Source organism: Nicotiana tabacum, chromosome 17 (genome assembly GCF_000715075.1).
Source record: "Nicotiana tabacum cultivar K326 chromosome 17, ASM71507v2, whole genome shotgun sequence".
Taxonomy (NCBI): Eukaryota; Viridiplantae; Streptophyta; class Magnoliopsida; order Solanales; family Solanaceae; genus Nicotiana; species Nicotiana tabacum.
In genome coordinates this window covers 101,626,262-101,641,388 of record NC_134096.1, presented here as the reverse complement: position 1 = coordinate 101,641,388, position 15,127 = coordinate 101,626,262, and the positions used below count along the sequence as shown (strand labels likewise).

At 38.7% G+C, this 15,127-nt stretch overlaps 1 long non-coding RNA gene across 1 annotated transcript; it reads left to right on the top strand.

Annotated features, from left to right (window-relative positions):
- The first annotated feature begins 747 nt into the window (after positions 1–747).
- On the top strand, positions 748–1,294 carry LOC107788273 (uncharacterized). The gene is made up of 2 exons (XR_001648575.2): positions 748–884; positions 978–1,294. It is a non-coding gene; the product is annotated as an uncharacterized LOC107788273 (long non-coding RNA).
- The last annotated feature ends 13,833 nt before the right edge of the window (positions 1,295–15,127 follow it).

The following is a 15,127-nucleotide window of genomic DNA, read 5'->3' as shown; positions in this document are numbered from 1 at the left end:
ATGCAAACAAAAAAAACTTATGCATCAAAAGAAAAAGAAATGGTCAAGATTCGCAACACTTTGCAATTTTACTATGCATTGCTATAATAAGTTCAAATTCCCCCGATTGTACCCTCTCTCCTTCCTTCTCCTTCTCTGTTACTTTATTTATTATTACACTTATACCCTAAACAAAAATTTGAAAAAAGAAAATTATAGAATTCACCACCAAGTTATACAATACAGGTGAGCAGTAGTGGATCTAGAGGAAAGATACGGGTTCATTGAACCAATAGTTTTTGCATAAACCTTGTATATGTATTAAGAATTCTACTAAATTTTTTTATATATTTAACTGTAAACTCAATTATTATTATATATTAACTTGATGTCGCTTATAAGAATTGATAAACTTTAAATCCTGAACTGTCTTTGCCAAGAGTCTCAAAAGAGTGTAAATTCAACTCTCACCATCCCCTCTTTTTATTTGTTTTTTCGTATTTCCAAAAGTAATAAATTTTTTGTGGAATTCATCCAAGAGAGGAGTCAACGTCGTTTTCTTACGCCAAATATAACTGAAATGCGTGGTCCACTTTAAAACCTGTTAAAAAGCCTTCATTGCATGATATCCAACCGTTATTCATTCACATTATCTCCCTCACTTGGCTTTTCTCCAAACGTCACCTAAAACCGATTAACCCCCCACCCCTTCATTTCTCCCTTCCTAACTTGTACAACTAAATATAAAATTACGGATATCCTCAATTTATTTGTTAGTACCACACTATAAAAGCAGCCTCTTGTTTATATTTTGTGCTTAATACCATCACTCAAGTTCCTTTTAGCCTGACTCCTCTTTCCAACAAGAAATAGTCACCCTTCTATGCTTTTGCTTTACTTTTTTGGTATACTTATTTCTCTTTGTTTGTCTTGTCTTTTCTGTGTTTAATCTTTGAGTCTTTCTGGGATTGATATTTATAGGTTTTTTTCTTTTGCAGGCTATTAAATTGAGAAGAAAATGATGGGATTTGAGAGATTAATGGTGAACTTGAAGACAAAATTGAGGAGGTCTCTGAAAATGAAGGAACCTTACGATAAGATTGAGAAGAGTGAAAGCATGAGAGTGGAGATTAGGAGCAAGAAAGCTCGTAAACTCATCGAACAGACTCTTCAAATTGCTGACTCTCCCAAAACCAGAAGCTATACTTTCTAGTTACTGCTAAAACGTGTTTTTTGTACCGCAAATGCCTTGTAATAACAAATTTCGTCCCAACTTGATAAGAAATCAAGCCAACTGCAGAACCTTAGTGGCGTATCTGTTTTCTTCTCTTCTTATTTTCATACACAAACACACAGGCAGTAATTAATTGTTGAGACAGACACATGATTCGATACTAAGCCAATAGTACTTCTGTGCTGTGTCTCCATCTGCATCAGTTTCTCTACTTTTTCTTTCTTTTGTATTTGGTGTTCGAAACTCACTTTTTATCAAAACAAAAAATTCTTTATTTTGCTTAGCAACTAAAACCTCTAGTTAAAGATTTTGCTACGTCCGAGTTGTGTAATTTTAGTTTTGGAAAATGATACGGTATAGTCTCTCTAAAAATATTAGTCGAAAAAATATATTTTCCTTTTTAATTTATGTGAACCTATTTGATTGCACACAGAGTTTGAGAAAAGAGAGTTCAATTTATGTGAACCCATTTGATTGGATACAGAGTTTGAGAAAAGAGAGAACTTTTAAACTTGTGGTGTAAAATGAGTCACATATTTTGTGTGGATATAAATCATTGCATAAAAGTAAATTGTTTCCAAATAGGGAAAGGGGTCATTTTTTTTACACAAAGTAAAAAAGAAATAGGTTCACATAAATTAAAACATGGAGTCTATCATTTTGTGTATATATATATTTTGTATGTTATATATATAATATATATAAATTTTCGACTACGGAATATAAATAATTTCACCGCGAAATAAATATGATCGTTGCTTAGCTTACTAACATTAATTGCATCTAGACACCTCTCTCTCTCTCTCTTTCTCTCAACGGATCTTAGGCAGAGCACGTTTTGACTATTTGTTTTGTTTGGCCTGTAATCTTACATTTGCATTGCAGCCACTAACTTTTCACCTTCTTTTTCTTTCCGGTAGACAAGAGACGAATTAGAGTTTTATAAATTGACATAGAACATATCCAATGTAACAACATCTTTTTGGGTAAATTTACAGCTCAATGGCAATAGAGTTTCAACTATAAGTTCCTTTTGAAAAAAAGACACCAAAGTTGAGTGAAGATTTGTGTATTTTTGTTTGAATTATTGGAAATTGAATGCTGGTGATTTATGTTTGTGTATTTTTGTCTGATTTGTATAAAGAAAAATGAATTCAGAAGAATCACATAGCAACTTTGAAACCAAGGTAATTGATTAATTGAAAAAGGGTCATATATGCCAATGAACTATGCGAATGAGGACAGATATGCCCGTCGTTAATAGTTTGGCACAGATATGCCCAATCTGTCCAATACTTGCTCATTCATGCCCTTAGTTTAACTGAACCATTATTTTGTCTTTCTTAAATAATTAATAACCGGACTCAATCAAAATCTGCTTACCCGATCCGTTAGGACCCCACCCACCCTTATTTCAAAGATATTTTTTGATATATTATTTTTGTTTGATTGAGAAATTGTGTGATAATCAATATTTATTTATTTGAGTAATTTGATAATCGATTTTTTTTTATTATACATCATTTCGGAAAGTAATCCTACTAAAAATAGTAATCAATATTTATTTATTATTTTAATAATATAATATTCGAATTAGTTTGTGCTTTCTTCAATCATTTTACCATCTATTTTTTGTTTTCCTCAGTGGTGTTTGTTATGAAATAATTAATTAATAAAAATGAAAAAGAAGCACCACTATTTTAATAGTGGTGCTTGATATGAAATAATATTTGTTATAAAATAATTAATTAATAAAAATGGAAAAGAAGCACCACTGTATTAACAATTTATTACTTATTTCATAACAAATTTGTTATGCAGAAATAATTCAATAAACTTATAATCAATCATATAATGATCACTTATCTAAACAAAAAAACGGACTCATCAGGTTAAGTTATAGTGAACATGGAGTTATTTGTATTTGTATTGGTGAAAAATACAAATAGATTATGAGAAAAATAAAAATAAATGGTAAAATAATTAAAAAAAAAGCACAAACTAATTCGAATATTACATTATTAAAATAATAAAAAAAATATCAATTACTACTTTTAGTAGGATTACTTCCCGAAATGATGTATAACAAAAAATAAATCGACTATCAAATTACTCAAATAAATAAATATTGATTATCACACAATTTCTCAATCAAACAAAAATAATATATCAAAAAATATCTTTGAAATAAGGGTGGGTCGGGTCCTAACGAATCGGGTCAGCAAAATTTGGTTGGGTCCGGTTATTAATTATTCAAGAAAGACAAAATAGTGGTTCCGTTAAACTAAGGGCATGAATGAGCAAGTATTGGACGGATTGAGCATATTTATGCCAAACTATTAATGACAGGCATATCTGTCTTAATTCGCATAGTTCACTGGTATATATGGCCATTTTCAGTTTGATTAACTGGATGTTGATACTTGATAGCAAGTGAGATTATATTTACTAACCACAAAAATGCCATCTCAATCTTTGTACTTACAAAAAACCACATCTTAGTCATCGTACTTATCAAAAAACAAAAAGGAAAATCTCCATCTCAATCTTTGTAATCTTGTCTAATAGGGAAAATTGATAATTGCATATAAATCTCTGGTAGATTGCCCTGCTGCTTAACAGATCTACTCAATGATCATTCTTATATACTACTACTATTTGGTATAGAGTAATAAAATTGCTTAGTGTGAGTGATCTAAGAAATGAAAAAAACAAGACAAGGAATTAATTAGTATTGCATGCTGTCTTTATTATTGGACTGTTGCCTATACCGAGATGTGATTAGCTTGCAATAAGACAAATAATGAGTCATTGACAGAGAAAGCAAGAGAAAAACCAAAACAGAAATTAATAAAGGCATGCAAGTTTGGCTTTGTGCCTACTTTTGATTGTCAGCACAGCTAATTATTTAGACAAAAAGATGGTAAGAGGAGTAGGGCAATGAAAGAGAAAGTGAGAGATCAAGCACTACATGTCTCTATGGTGATGTGGATACTGCCTTGACATATCCCCATGTCAGCTGCTAGATCTGTTTTTTTCTCTCTTGACATGAGAAATGTTTTTGTAAAAGATGTAATCCACCATAAATTAATAACTCTATAATCACTACTTATTACATTTTGTTTAGGAATATGTAAAAGTATACTAAACATAAAATAGCAAACAATTATTTTTTCACTCAATATAAACCAACACTTATTTACTAAGAAAATGCTTTATTGACCAAAACCCTATTTGCTTCTTATGATCTTATTTAAGATCACAAACATAATTGATAAGTCGGTTATTATTCAAAAACAGAAATCAGTTTGTGAGCTATTAATTAATTTGGTTATTCTAGTCCATAAGTAATAAACTTAATCAGCATATACATAGTATAGACCAAACAGCCCTTCACACATGGGTAGTATATATGTTGCTGAAACGTACCCCTGCCCCCCTTAAGAATTTGTCGAATTGGGTTTGTGATAGAAAATGATTTAAAGCTGCCCTTTTGTTTCAGCATAAAAAAGAATAGTTTCAATACCAAGCTTGGTTTGATGCAATGGATATGGTTTTTTGGAAATAGTTTCAATACCAAGCTTGGTTTGATGCAATGGATATGGTTTTTTGGTCCTGGAATTGTCTGACTAACTAAAAGGCACATTCAAGGAGGCCGCCCTCATTGCTTACTGTCGTGAAGAAATGGTTAGTTTCTGATTGTCTTGTTCTGCTTTCTTTTTCTTGTCGCAGACAAAGCTAAACTTATTCTCCTTGGTCCTTAATTGCATCATTAACCACGTAAGAGAAATTAGTGATAACTTCTGCAAACCAATATTATATTTATGAGCTACCAGAAAAGTGTTTGAGGCACCTAAAGGTGACTTCATGGTAAAAAAAATGGGTGAAAACTATGAAAAATTAGGTTCAAATTTAACAGATACAAAAATAGTTAGGGGTTTCTTTACTATCTGTTTAAATTTCGACGGGCAGAATTACTCCGAACTTTTTATTGATTTCCCTAGATATGAAGCTTTACAGCAACCTAAATTCACATTATCAGCCAAGTAAAGAAAATGAAAAGAAAAAAAGAAAGAAGTGCTGCCAACACACTCAAAGAATGAGCTGGTATTAGCTATCAACATGAAATTGTGGATTACAAAACCATTTTGTTTGTCAAGGTCTGACCCATCGAGTAGAGAGATCGTATTAATTTTAACTTGGAATTATTGTTAGCAAACAAAAATACATTGTTTACAAGCATAATGAGATAGATTGCCTTTCTTGTACGGAAAAATAAAAGTCACTACATTGAAAAAACACGGATCATGAAAAAGTAAAGTTTTTATGCTGAGTGACACCACCATTCGCGTTGATTTGATTTGAGCATTTCTAGCAAATCAACACACTTGGATATGTTGGCTTCTTCACACTGATTATCATACAGATTCATCAGGTTTGCCACAATAATGGAGCAAATAGATGCTATTTTCAATCATTAGGAAATACTTCTATTCTAGTAATTCTGATTTATGCATTTTTTTTGGGTACACAGATAGTTAGAACTAGCTCAATCTTACAAAGGTCAAAGATAAACACAAAGGTAGCCATAGACAATATAGCCGCAGCAAAACTTGGTGTAGTTATGATTGTGGAATAGATTTCAAAACATCACCGAGGAAATTGATACGGCGATATGGAGGAGTGAAGAATGGTTCTAAATTATGCAAATTTTATGGCAACATGGTCAGATTTACAAATGGTTAGAACCCCTCTTTATATAGTAGAGAAATTTTATATATGGTACAATTCTAACTACAGAAGAAAATCCCAAGATTAACTAAATAACCGTTCTTGATTCGATCCGTTCCGAGATTTCCGCCATGATCTTCGACCAGTCGTGGATATCTCGTCTTTCCGTTATTACGCAATATTCGGTATTGCTTGATGCCTGTCTCGTTTGGTCTCGATTGCTGTCGGTCTCGATCTTGGCAAGTGCCTCGAATCTCGATCTCGTTACCTTGTCTTCGTGCCTCGATCTGATGATGCAAACTCTCGATCTCGATAAAATAATAAAATTGGGTGGGCCTGATTTTAACCGTATACAGATAGTCCCCTCATTTTTTTGAAGTGTAATGACACGAAACGAATTGAGCCTTCGATTTTCTACCTCAATCTGTCTTGACGTCATCCTTGTGATGTAAGAGAAGGAAGTGACTGAAACGTCCCATCTGTACAGTTTTCTAGGCATTAAATGTACGTCAGTCGATGGTCGGCCACCGCCTATATTGAACCGTCGTTGTGAAATTTATAAATAGCCCCTCTTTCCACCATTTCGAACTTTTACTTTTAGATTCTTAATCTCAAAAGCTTTTTATATCTTCTAACTTCTTCATCTGCAAATTCACGATTTTTACTGCTACCATCTTCTCAAAACACTGAATATTATCATCTTCATCTATTTTTAACTTCAAATCCATACAAAAATGGTAAAAACATCAAAGACTGTTCCTCAAAAGGAAAACGCTTCTTCATCGCGGCCGGCCAGCGACAAAACACAGATGGAGCCACGACCTGAAGAGTGTGTTCCCGGGGGGAGGGGGGTGCGTTATCACTTCTGACTTCAAAACCGATAAAGCCTCATCGATTCCTGGTCGATGCAAGCCAGTGTCGAGGTACATATGTTCGATAACTAAAGGGTACCTTAAGTAGGTAAGGAAAGGCTGCAACTGGAAAGGCAAAGAAGTGGTGATCCCGACCCCGGAAGAAGACATTACCACCCCCATGTGAAAGGATTTTTAAGTGTTTACACTTACCTTTTCACGCTTGGTCCCCTCGACCCGGTCGTTGTAGATTTTTGTCGTTAGTACCAAATAACCTTAGGCCAAATCCATCCTTCTTTTTGGCGAATTATTATTCTACTCCGGTTCTTCGTGAGCAAAGTCAAGGGGATGCCTTTCACCCTCGACCACCTCATCAGGTTATACAGTCCCCGCCTTTATCGAGGCGGGTTAATAAAACTCCAACGCCGGACCACCAAGGTACTGTTCTCGAGCATAGACGAGGACAAGGACCGAGGCTGGATGGGCCGGTTTGTTCGAGTAAAGACTTTCGACCTAATCCCGGCCGAGAAGATGCCATTTCCTGAGAAATGAAATATGAAGCGTAAGTATAATCCCACTGTTAGTTCTTATTTATCGTTTTGCCCTTTTGCTTCTTCTTATCGATATCCTTTTCCGTGATGTAGCGGTCGCTTGGATGCCCGGTGCGATTCCCAACCTCAAGAGCTGGTTTGGGACCTGGCCTCGACCTCTACTCTATGCTGAGCGCTCATGATGCGATTTATCAAAGGGCTGATGGGAGGCCAAAACTCATGGTAAACCTTTTTCCCATGTTTTTGGTGATTCGATCAAAATGTCTTTGTCATACTTAACTAATTTTCTTGCGTGTAGGACTGGGCAAAGATGTGGTCATGAGGCCCCCGTCTGGTAAGGAAGAGACTTCGGTCCTGGTTTCGAAACCGGCGAAGGACAACAAGAGAAAAAGGGCCTTGGCTCCCGAGGACCCAGAACTTAAGACAAGGACGACTCATAAGCCGAGGAAGAACACCATCCCTCTGACCGAAGAATCTGTTCGGCGTCTAAGGGATGAAGACGAAAAAGAAGAAAACGATGGCTCCATACTGGTGGTCCCAGTAAAGAAAACCATCGATGCCCCGAAGACAGCTGGATTGATGGTGGTTGATGAGGCTCCGCCTCGAACTGAGGGGGTATCAGAGAAAGACTTGGGCAAAGTCCTCGAGTCGTTGAAGATCGAGGATGCCTCCCACCAAAGTGAACAAATGGTGGGTATATCTTAAGGGACCGGCCGTGAAGCTCTTCGAACTGAGGAGAACACCCCAAGTGACTCACTTGGGGCAATAGTAATCGGAGACTTGCCCACTCTCCCTGCTTTTTCTGAAGGGGCGATTTGGGAAGCCCGAGCTTTAGGACCCTTGAGATAGACGGAGCTCACGAGGGAGAGGACCCCTTCCGTGATTTGTTTAAAGGTATCGAGGATGCTGCCGGCCCGAGTGATGCATCGGGTCTTTTCTTCGAGGATCAACGAGCCCTGAATCGGGTAAGTCTTGATTCCCTTTGTTGATGTCATATTCTTCCATTTTCTGCCTAAATTTTTTTCTTTTTCATAAAGGCTTTCGCTCTTCATCAGGAGGTATTTTCCAAGTCTTAGGCAGAGCTGAGCCGATGTGAGGCTGACTTTCGAGGGCTTTCGGAGGAGAGAAATGCCCTCAAACTTCTTAGTGGGCAGAAAGAGGAAGAGATCAAAGATCTTCGAGCCGAGTTGGCTAAGGATCACCAAGATCAGACAGACCTAATCGAGCAGGTAATGAAAATCTTAAAAGCTCATGGGCTCGATTCGGGAATGGTGGCTAACATTTCAATCTCACAGTTACAGCAGAAGATCGAGAGGATCGAGCAATTTCGTGAAGAGGTCGACACGATAAAGGCAGAGTCTTTGGGGTGGAAAGAAGGTATGGACCGCTTTGCTGCAAAATAAGAGGCTGCTCGAGCCCAATTATCATCGATCGAAAGCCAACTTCAAGGCATGAAGGAGAAGAGCTCGACTCAAGTAAGGAAAATAGAGGAGCTCGAGGCTCGGTTGGCTTCCGAACTTGCCAAGGCCAAATATGAAGCCGAAAATGCAAAGGTCGAGGAGGATGCGATCGTGGCCGTCTATCGGGCCGATGCTGAAGCCGCTCAAGTCCAAGCGAGAGAGACATCCGAGACCGCTCACACTCGAGCATATTGGATTGCTGAACTTGCCAAAATGCCAATCTCTTAGGGAAACCCTCGAGGAGATTCACGCTCGAGGTTTCGATCTTACCAATGAGATAGCAGAGGCTAGAAAGCATGAAGCCAAAGCTGGAGCGCTGGCCACTTCCGATGATGATGGCAGCAAGAGCGGGTCCAAGAATGGGGAGGACCTCGATGTAGAAAAAGCTGCCCCCGAAGGAGATCAGGAACCTTAGGATTTTTCACTTTTAATCTTTTGTATAGGATTCTGATCGGACTTTGTAAATATTCATATATATAAAGATCTCTTTCCTTTCCGATTTGTCTTTATTTCTTTTATGCCTTGTGAAAGTTTTGTTCATAAGTTCGAGGCTTAGGCATTTTGATCGAAACCGAATTAGTATAGTTTTTATAATCGAGTGAGTACTTGCTCGAACTTGGAATAGGGAGACTCTTAGGTTTTAATTGAGTGAGGATGATTTCTTCGAACACAAAAATAAACTGGCCCTTTAGGCTCTTGAATTAGGCCGATATGGCCATGGAAAAAAGAATGGCTTTCTCCCCTTTTCGGCTTGAAAGGTTTATCATTTAATCATATAAATTCTGTCGTGTCTTAACACGAAATAAAGGATTTGCTAGAGAATTTAAACGGTTCCGTACCTATTAGGATTTTCAAGGGTCGATATTATCGAGACCCTTTATTTCGTAATGCCTCAGAATAAAATAAAGGATTTGTTCGAAAGTTCGAATGCCTTTGTATCCATTAAGGTTTTCGAGGGTCAATTTTATCGAGACCCTTAGAAATTTAACCAAGGGTAGCCTTTTTAACCGGTTTGTGAAAATATTCGAAGGCCTGTTTAATAACGAAAATCGGACGTCTCCGAACCGTGTTGATTTAGCCGCAACTTTTAACTTGGGATTCGCATTTTGGGCTTGTTCCCCTGTTATACTTCAAACTTGTTCAAAGTATCAGTCCCCGAGTGAGGTGGCCGTGGCCTATAAAATCAAGGATTGCCTTTGAGCCAGTTTCCACCATAGATCATGTATGAAATTGTAAAGTATAAATTTTTCTGAATCATGGAGCATCTGGTAAGGAAAAAATACTTCTTCCAATAGATTATACATGCGTACATATTTTGCCTTTTTAGGGCTCAAGTAATCTATATGGACACGGTTCATTTGACCGTTTGGTCCTCTACAAAATTTACCTATCGAGGCCCTATCGACATGAAGTGTTTTCCTTGTAGCTATCCGAGGGTGATGCCCCTAGAATTCGAGGTTGATTATAAAGGAACCTCGGATACTGTTGAATTGTTCTAAGTTAGCACGAACAATGGTTTTCTCGTTAAAAATGTTGCTCTTCTCGAACTAGGATTCTACCTACCGCGATTTTCGAGACTGCTAAGTACAAGTAGAGTTGCTCGTCTGCTTTCGGAGTATGAAGCAGTGGTGGGCTCGAGAGATACCACTTTAAATCTTCCAATGCTTGTTGGCATTCCGGGGTCCATGCAAAATTGTTCTTCTTTTTGAGCAGTGAGAAGAACTTGTGACTTCTATCTGAAGACTTTGAGATGAATTGGCCTAGGGCGGCTATGTGCCCTGTTAATCTTTGTCCGACCTTAACATTATCCACGACTGTGATGTCTTCGATCGCCTTGATCTTATTGGAATTGATTTCGATACCTCGATTTGATACCATAAAGCCAAGGAACTTGCCCGAACCGACCCCGAATGCACATTTCTCCGGATTGAGTTTCATGTTGTATTTCCTTAGTATATCGAAGTCTCCTGCAAATGTGTCAAATGGTCCTCTGCTCGCAGGGACTTAACTAGCATATCGTCAATATAAACTTCCATTGACTTACGTATTTGTTCTTCGAACATTCGATTCACTAAGCGTTGATAAGTGGCACCAACATTTTTTAGTCCAAACGACATTACATTATAAGAATAGGTGACGTACTTAGTGATGAACGAAGTTTTTTCCTGATCCTCCGGGTTCATTTGTATTTGATTGTACCCGGAGTAGGCATCGAGAAAACTTAGGATCTCGTGGCCGGTCGTGGCATCGATCATACGATCGATATTCGGCAGAGGAAAAGAGTGTTTAGGATATGCTTTGTTTAAATCTTTATAATCTACGCACATCCTAAGTTTATTTCCCTTTTTAGGGACTACAACTACGTTCGCTAATCATTCGGGATATTTTACCTCCCGAATGGATCCTATTTTGAGAAGTCTGGTTACCTCGTCCTTGATGAATGCATGTTTTACCTCGGACTGGGGTCTTCTCTTTTGTTTTACCGGGCAAAACTTTGGGTCCAAGCTCAGTCGATGTGTAGTGATTTCCGGTGGGATCCCTATCATATCTAAATGGGACCAAGCAAAATAATCCATATTGTTGATAAGAAATTTAATGAGTTTTTCCCTGAGCTCAGGGGTCAACCTCGTTCCCAGGTATACCTTTCGGTCGGATAGATACTTGATCAGTACGACCTGCTCTAGCTCCTCGACTATCAATTTGGTGGCGTCGGAAGCCTCAGAGATTATGAAGGATCGAGGGATCCAATGGTCATCGTCCTCGTCCGTTTCCTATTTCTTCGATTGAGTCAAGGATGGCAGTTGTGGTTGCTATTTAGCTTCCTATTTTCCTTTGGACTCCGATCCTTTTGTTGATGAAAGTGCCGATATCGGTATCACTTCGTCGACCCCGAACATCTCTTTGGCAGCGTGTTGTTCCCCGTACACCATTTTTATTCCATCCGGTGTTGGGAACTTCAGCATTTGGTGAAGTGTTGAAGGGTCTGCCCTCATATTGTGAATCCAGGGTCTTCCAAACCGGGCATTGTATCTCATATCACCTTCGATCACATGGAACTTGGTTTCTTGAATAGTCCCAGCTGAATTTACTAGTAAAATGATTTCTCCTTTAGTCGTTTCGCTTGCCGTGTTGAAACCATTGAGAACTCGAGTTGCCGGCACAATCTGATCTTGTAGGCCGAGCTGCTCCACAACCCTCGATCGAATAATATTGGCCAAGCTTTCTGGATCAACTAAAACACGTTTAACCTGAATTTTATTCACATGGACAGAGATTACCAATGCATCATTGTGGGGTTGTGAGATCGATTCTGCTTCCTCATCGTTGAATGATAAAGTGCCTTCTGGTACATAGTCTCGAATTCGTTTTTCCTTGATGATTGATACCTTAGTGCATTTGAAAACGGGCACTTGTGGAATATCGATCCCACCAACAATCATGTGAATCACGTGTTGTGGTTCTTCCTGCTTGTTTTTCCTGTTTGCATCGTTGTCTCTAAAATGATTTTTAGCTCGGTCTCTTAAGAACTCTTGAAGGTGACCCTCATTGAATAGCCGGGTGTCACGACCCAAACTAACCTCTGTCGTGATGGCGCATATCGTGGAGCTAGGCAAGCTCACTCATTTCCAAAACAAACCGATATTTTCATTTCAAAGATAATTTCAAGGTTATTTAACATAAAATCTCCATTTAAAGAGTTCCAATTAAAGAAAAAAAATAGAAGTGCGGAAAAGAAAAGCCCGACATCGGGGTCTCACTAGTCATGAGCATATACTACAATCTGCCTAACAATATCAAGGCTAACTTAGCCCGAAAAATAGCTAAATACAACTAGAGGAAGATAAGAGGGAGAAGAGCAGGGGCTGCGATCGCCAAACAACTACCTTGCTATCTCCACAAAAATCTACAACCAGAACACTCAATAACCGCTACCGTGTCCAGCTACACCTGAATCTGCACACAAGGTGGAGGGAGTAACGTGAGTACGCCAACTCAGTAAGTAACAACAATAAATAAAGACTGAGCAGTAGTGACGAGCAATAAAGCGTATAACGTTCATATCAGGAAATCTGAGTAAAATACCACATGCTTTTAAAAATCAGGATTTGAATCAAATTATCTAGTTTAAACCCCGTTCCAGTAAAAATCATTTAAAGACATTTTTCCAACAGTTTTTCAAACAAAGGCTCAATGCAAAGGTGAGCAAAAATGATGAAATCATAAACAGCCCCTCGGGCAAAACATCACTCATATACAGCCCCTCGGGCAAACCTTACAGTCACTCGTGCCACTCGGGCATACCTCACAATCACTCTTGCCACTCGGGCATACCTCACAATCGCTCATGCCTCTCGGTCATTCAGCACTCGGCACTCGCACTCAGTAGGTACCTGCGCTCACTGGGAGTGTGTACAGACTCCGGAGGGGCTTCTTCAGCCCAAGTGCTATAATCTGCACGGACAACTCACGTGCCAAAATAATAAAGTATGCTGCAGGCGGGTAGCCCCGATCCACACTCATCCTCACAAATCAGGCCCTCGGCCTCACTCAATCATAAATATACTGCAGGCGGGCAGCCTCGATCCACACTCATCCTCACAAATCAGGCCCTCGGGCATTTCAATAAAATAGGGCATTCGGCCCAAAACATTTATATGTATCAAAATAGAGTCATAAAACTGAGTTATGCGGTAAACAAGTATTTACATGACTGAGTATAGATTTTCAATCGAAAACAATGAGAGGATGATAAGAAAGAGTCCCTAAGGGTCCAAACAGCTTTGGGCTTTGGCACAAGGCCCAAACATGGCACTCAACCCAATTTACAGAAATTCTTTCTAAAACATATAAGTATCATATGGTTTCAACAAAGTATGCAACTTTACAGTTGCTACGGGACGGACCAAGTCACAAATCCCCAACAGTGCACGCCCACACGCCCCTCACCTAGCATGTTCGTCACTTCAAAATAGTAGAATGATACGAAATCCGGGGTTTCATACCCTCAGGACTAGATTTACAATCGTTACTTACCTCAAAACGTGAAACTTTTTACTCTTCTATGCCTTTGCCTCGCAAATCGGCCTCCGAATGGCTCGAATCTAGTCACAAATAATTCGTTTCAGTCAATAAAATTTATTGAAATTAATTCCATAAGAAAATACTAGTTTTTCATAAAAATCCAAAATTTAGCTCAAAAATCGTCTGTGGGGCCCACGTCTCGGAGCATGACAAAAGTTATAAAATCCGAAAGCCCATTCAACCACAAGTCTATCCATACCAATTTTACCAAAATCCGACCTCAACTCGACCCTCAAATCTACAAATCTTATTTCCAAATTTCTAAGTTCCAATCTCCGATTTACACCTCAAAATCATGTAATCTAGTCGGATTATTCGATGATAATTCAATATTATGAAGTAGAAATGATCACAAGGGACTTGCCTCAAGTTTTCCTTGAAAATATATCAAAACTCGCCTCTCCCCAAGCTTCAATTTGTCAAAAATGGCAAATGGGACGAAGTCCCTGTTTTTATAATTATGCCTAGACAACCTCGGTTCTGCCTCGATCTTGGCCTTCGATCATGTCTTCGACCCGGCCTTCGACCGTGGCCCTCGACTCTGGGCTCGATCATGGATTCGATCGTGGCCCTCAACTCTGGGCTCAATCATTGCTTCGATCGTGGCCCTCGACCCTGGGCTCGATCATGACTTTGATCGTGGCCCTCGACCCTGGGCTCGATCTGGGCTCGAATCTGGCAGAAGAATTTCCAATAGAAGGAAATTGCAGCAGCTGTTGTAGTTCAATTTTTGATCCATTAACCATCCGAAACTCACCCGAGGCCCTCGGAACCTCCACCAAATATACCAACAAGTCCTAAAATATCATACGAACTTAGTCGAATCCTCAAATCACCTCAAACAATGTTAAAACCATGAATTACGCCCCAATTCAAGCCTAATGAACTCTGAAATTTCTAATTTCTACAAACAACTCCGGAACCTATCAAATCACGTCCGATTGGCCTCAAATTTTGCTCACAAGTCCTAAATGACATAACAGAGGTATTCCAATTTTCAGAATCGAATTCCTACTCCGATATAAAAAAGTCAACCCCGGTCAAAAATAAAACTTTCGGCATTTCAAGCCTAATTCCTCTACGGACTTCCAAATAATATTCCGGACACGCTCCTAAGCCCAAAATCACCATACGGAGCTATTGGAATCATCAAAATTCAAATCTGGGGTCGTTCATACATAGGTCCATATCCGGTCCACTTTTCTAACTTAAAATTTTTAATTATGAGACTAAGTGTCT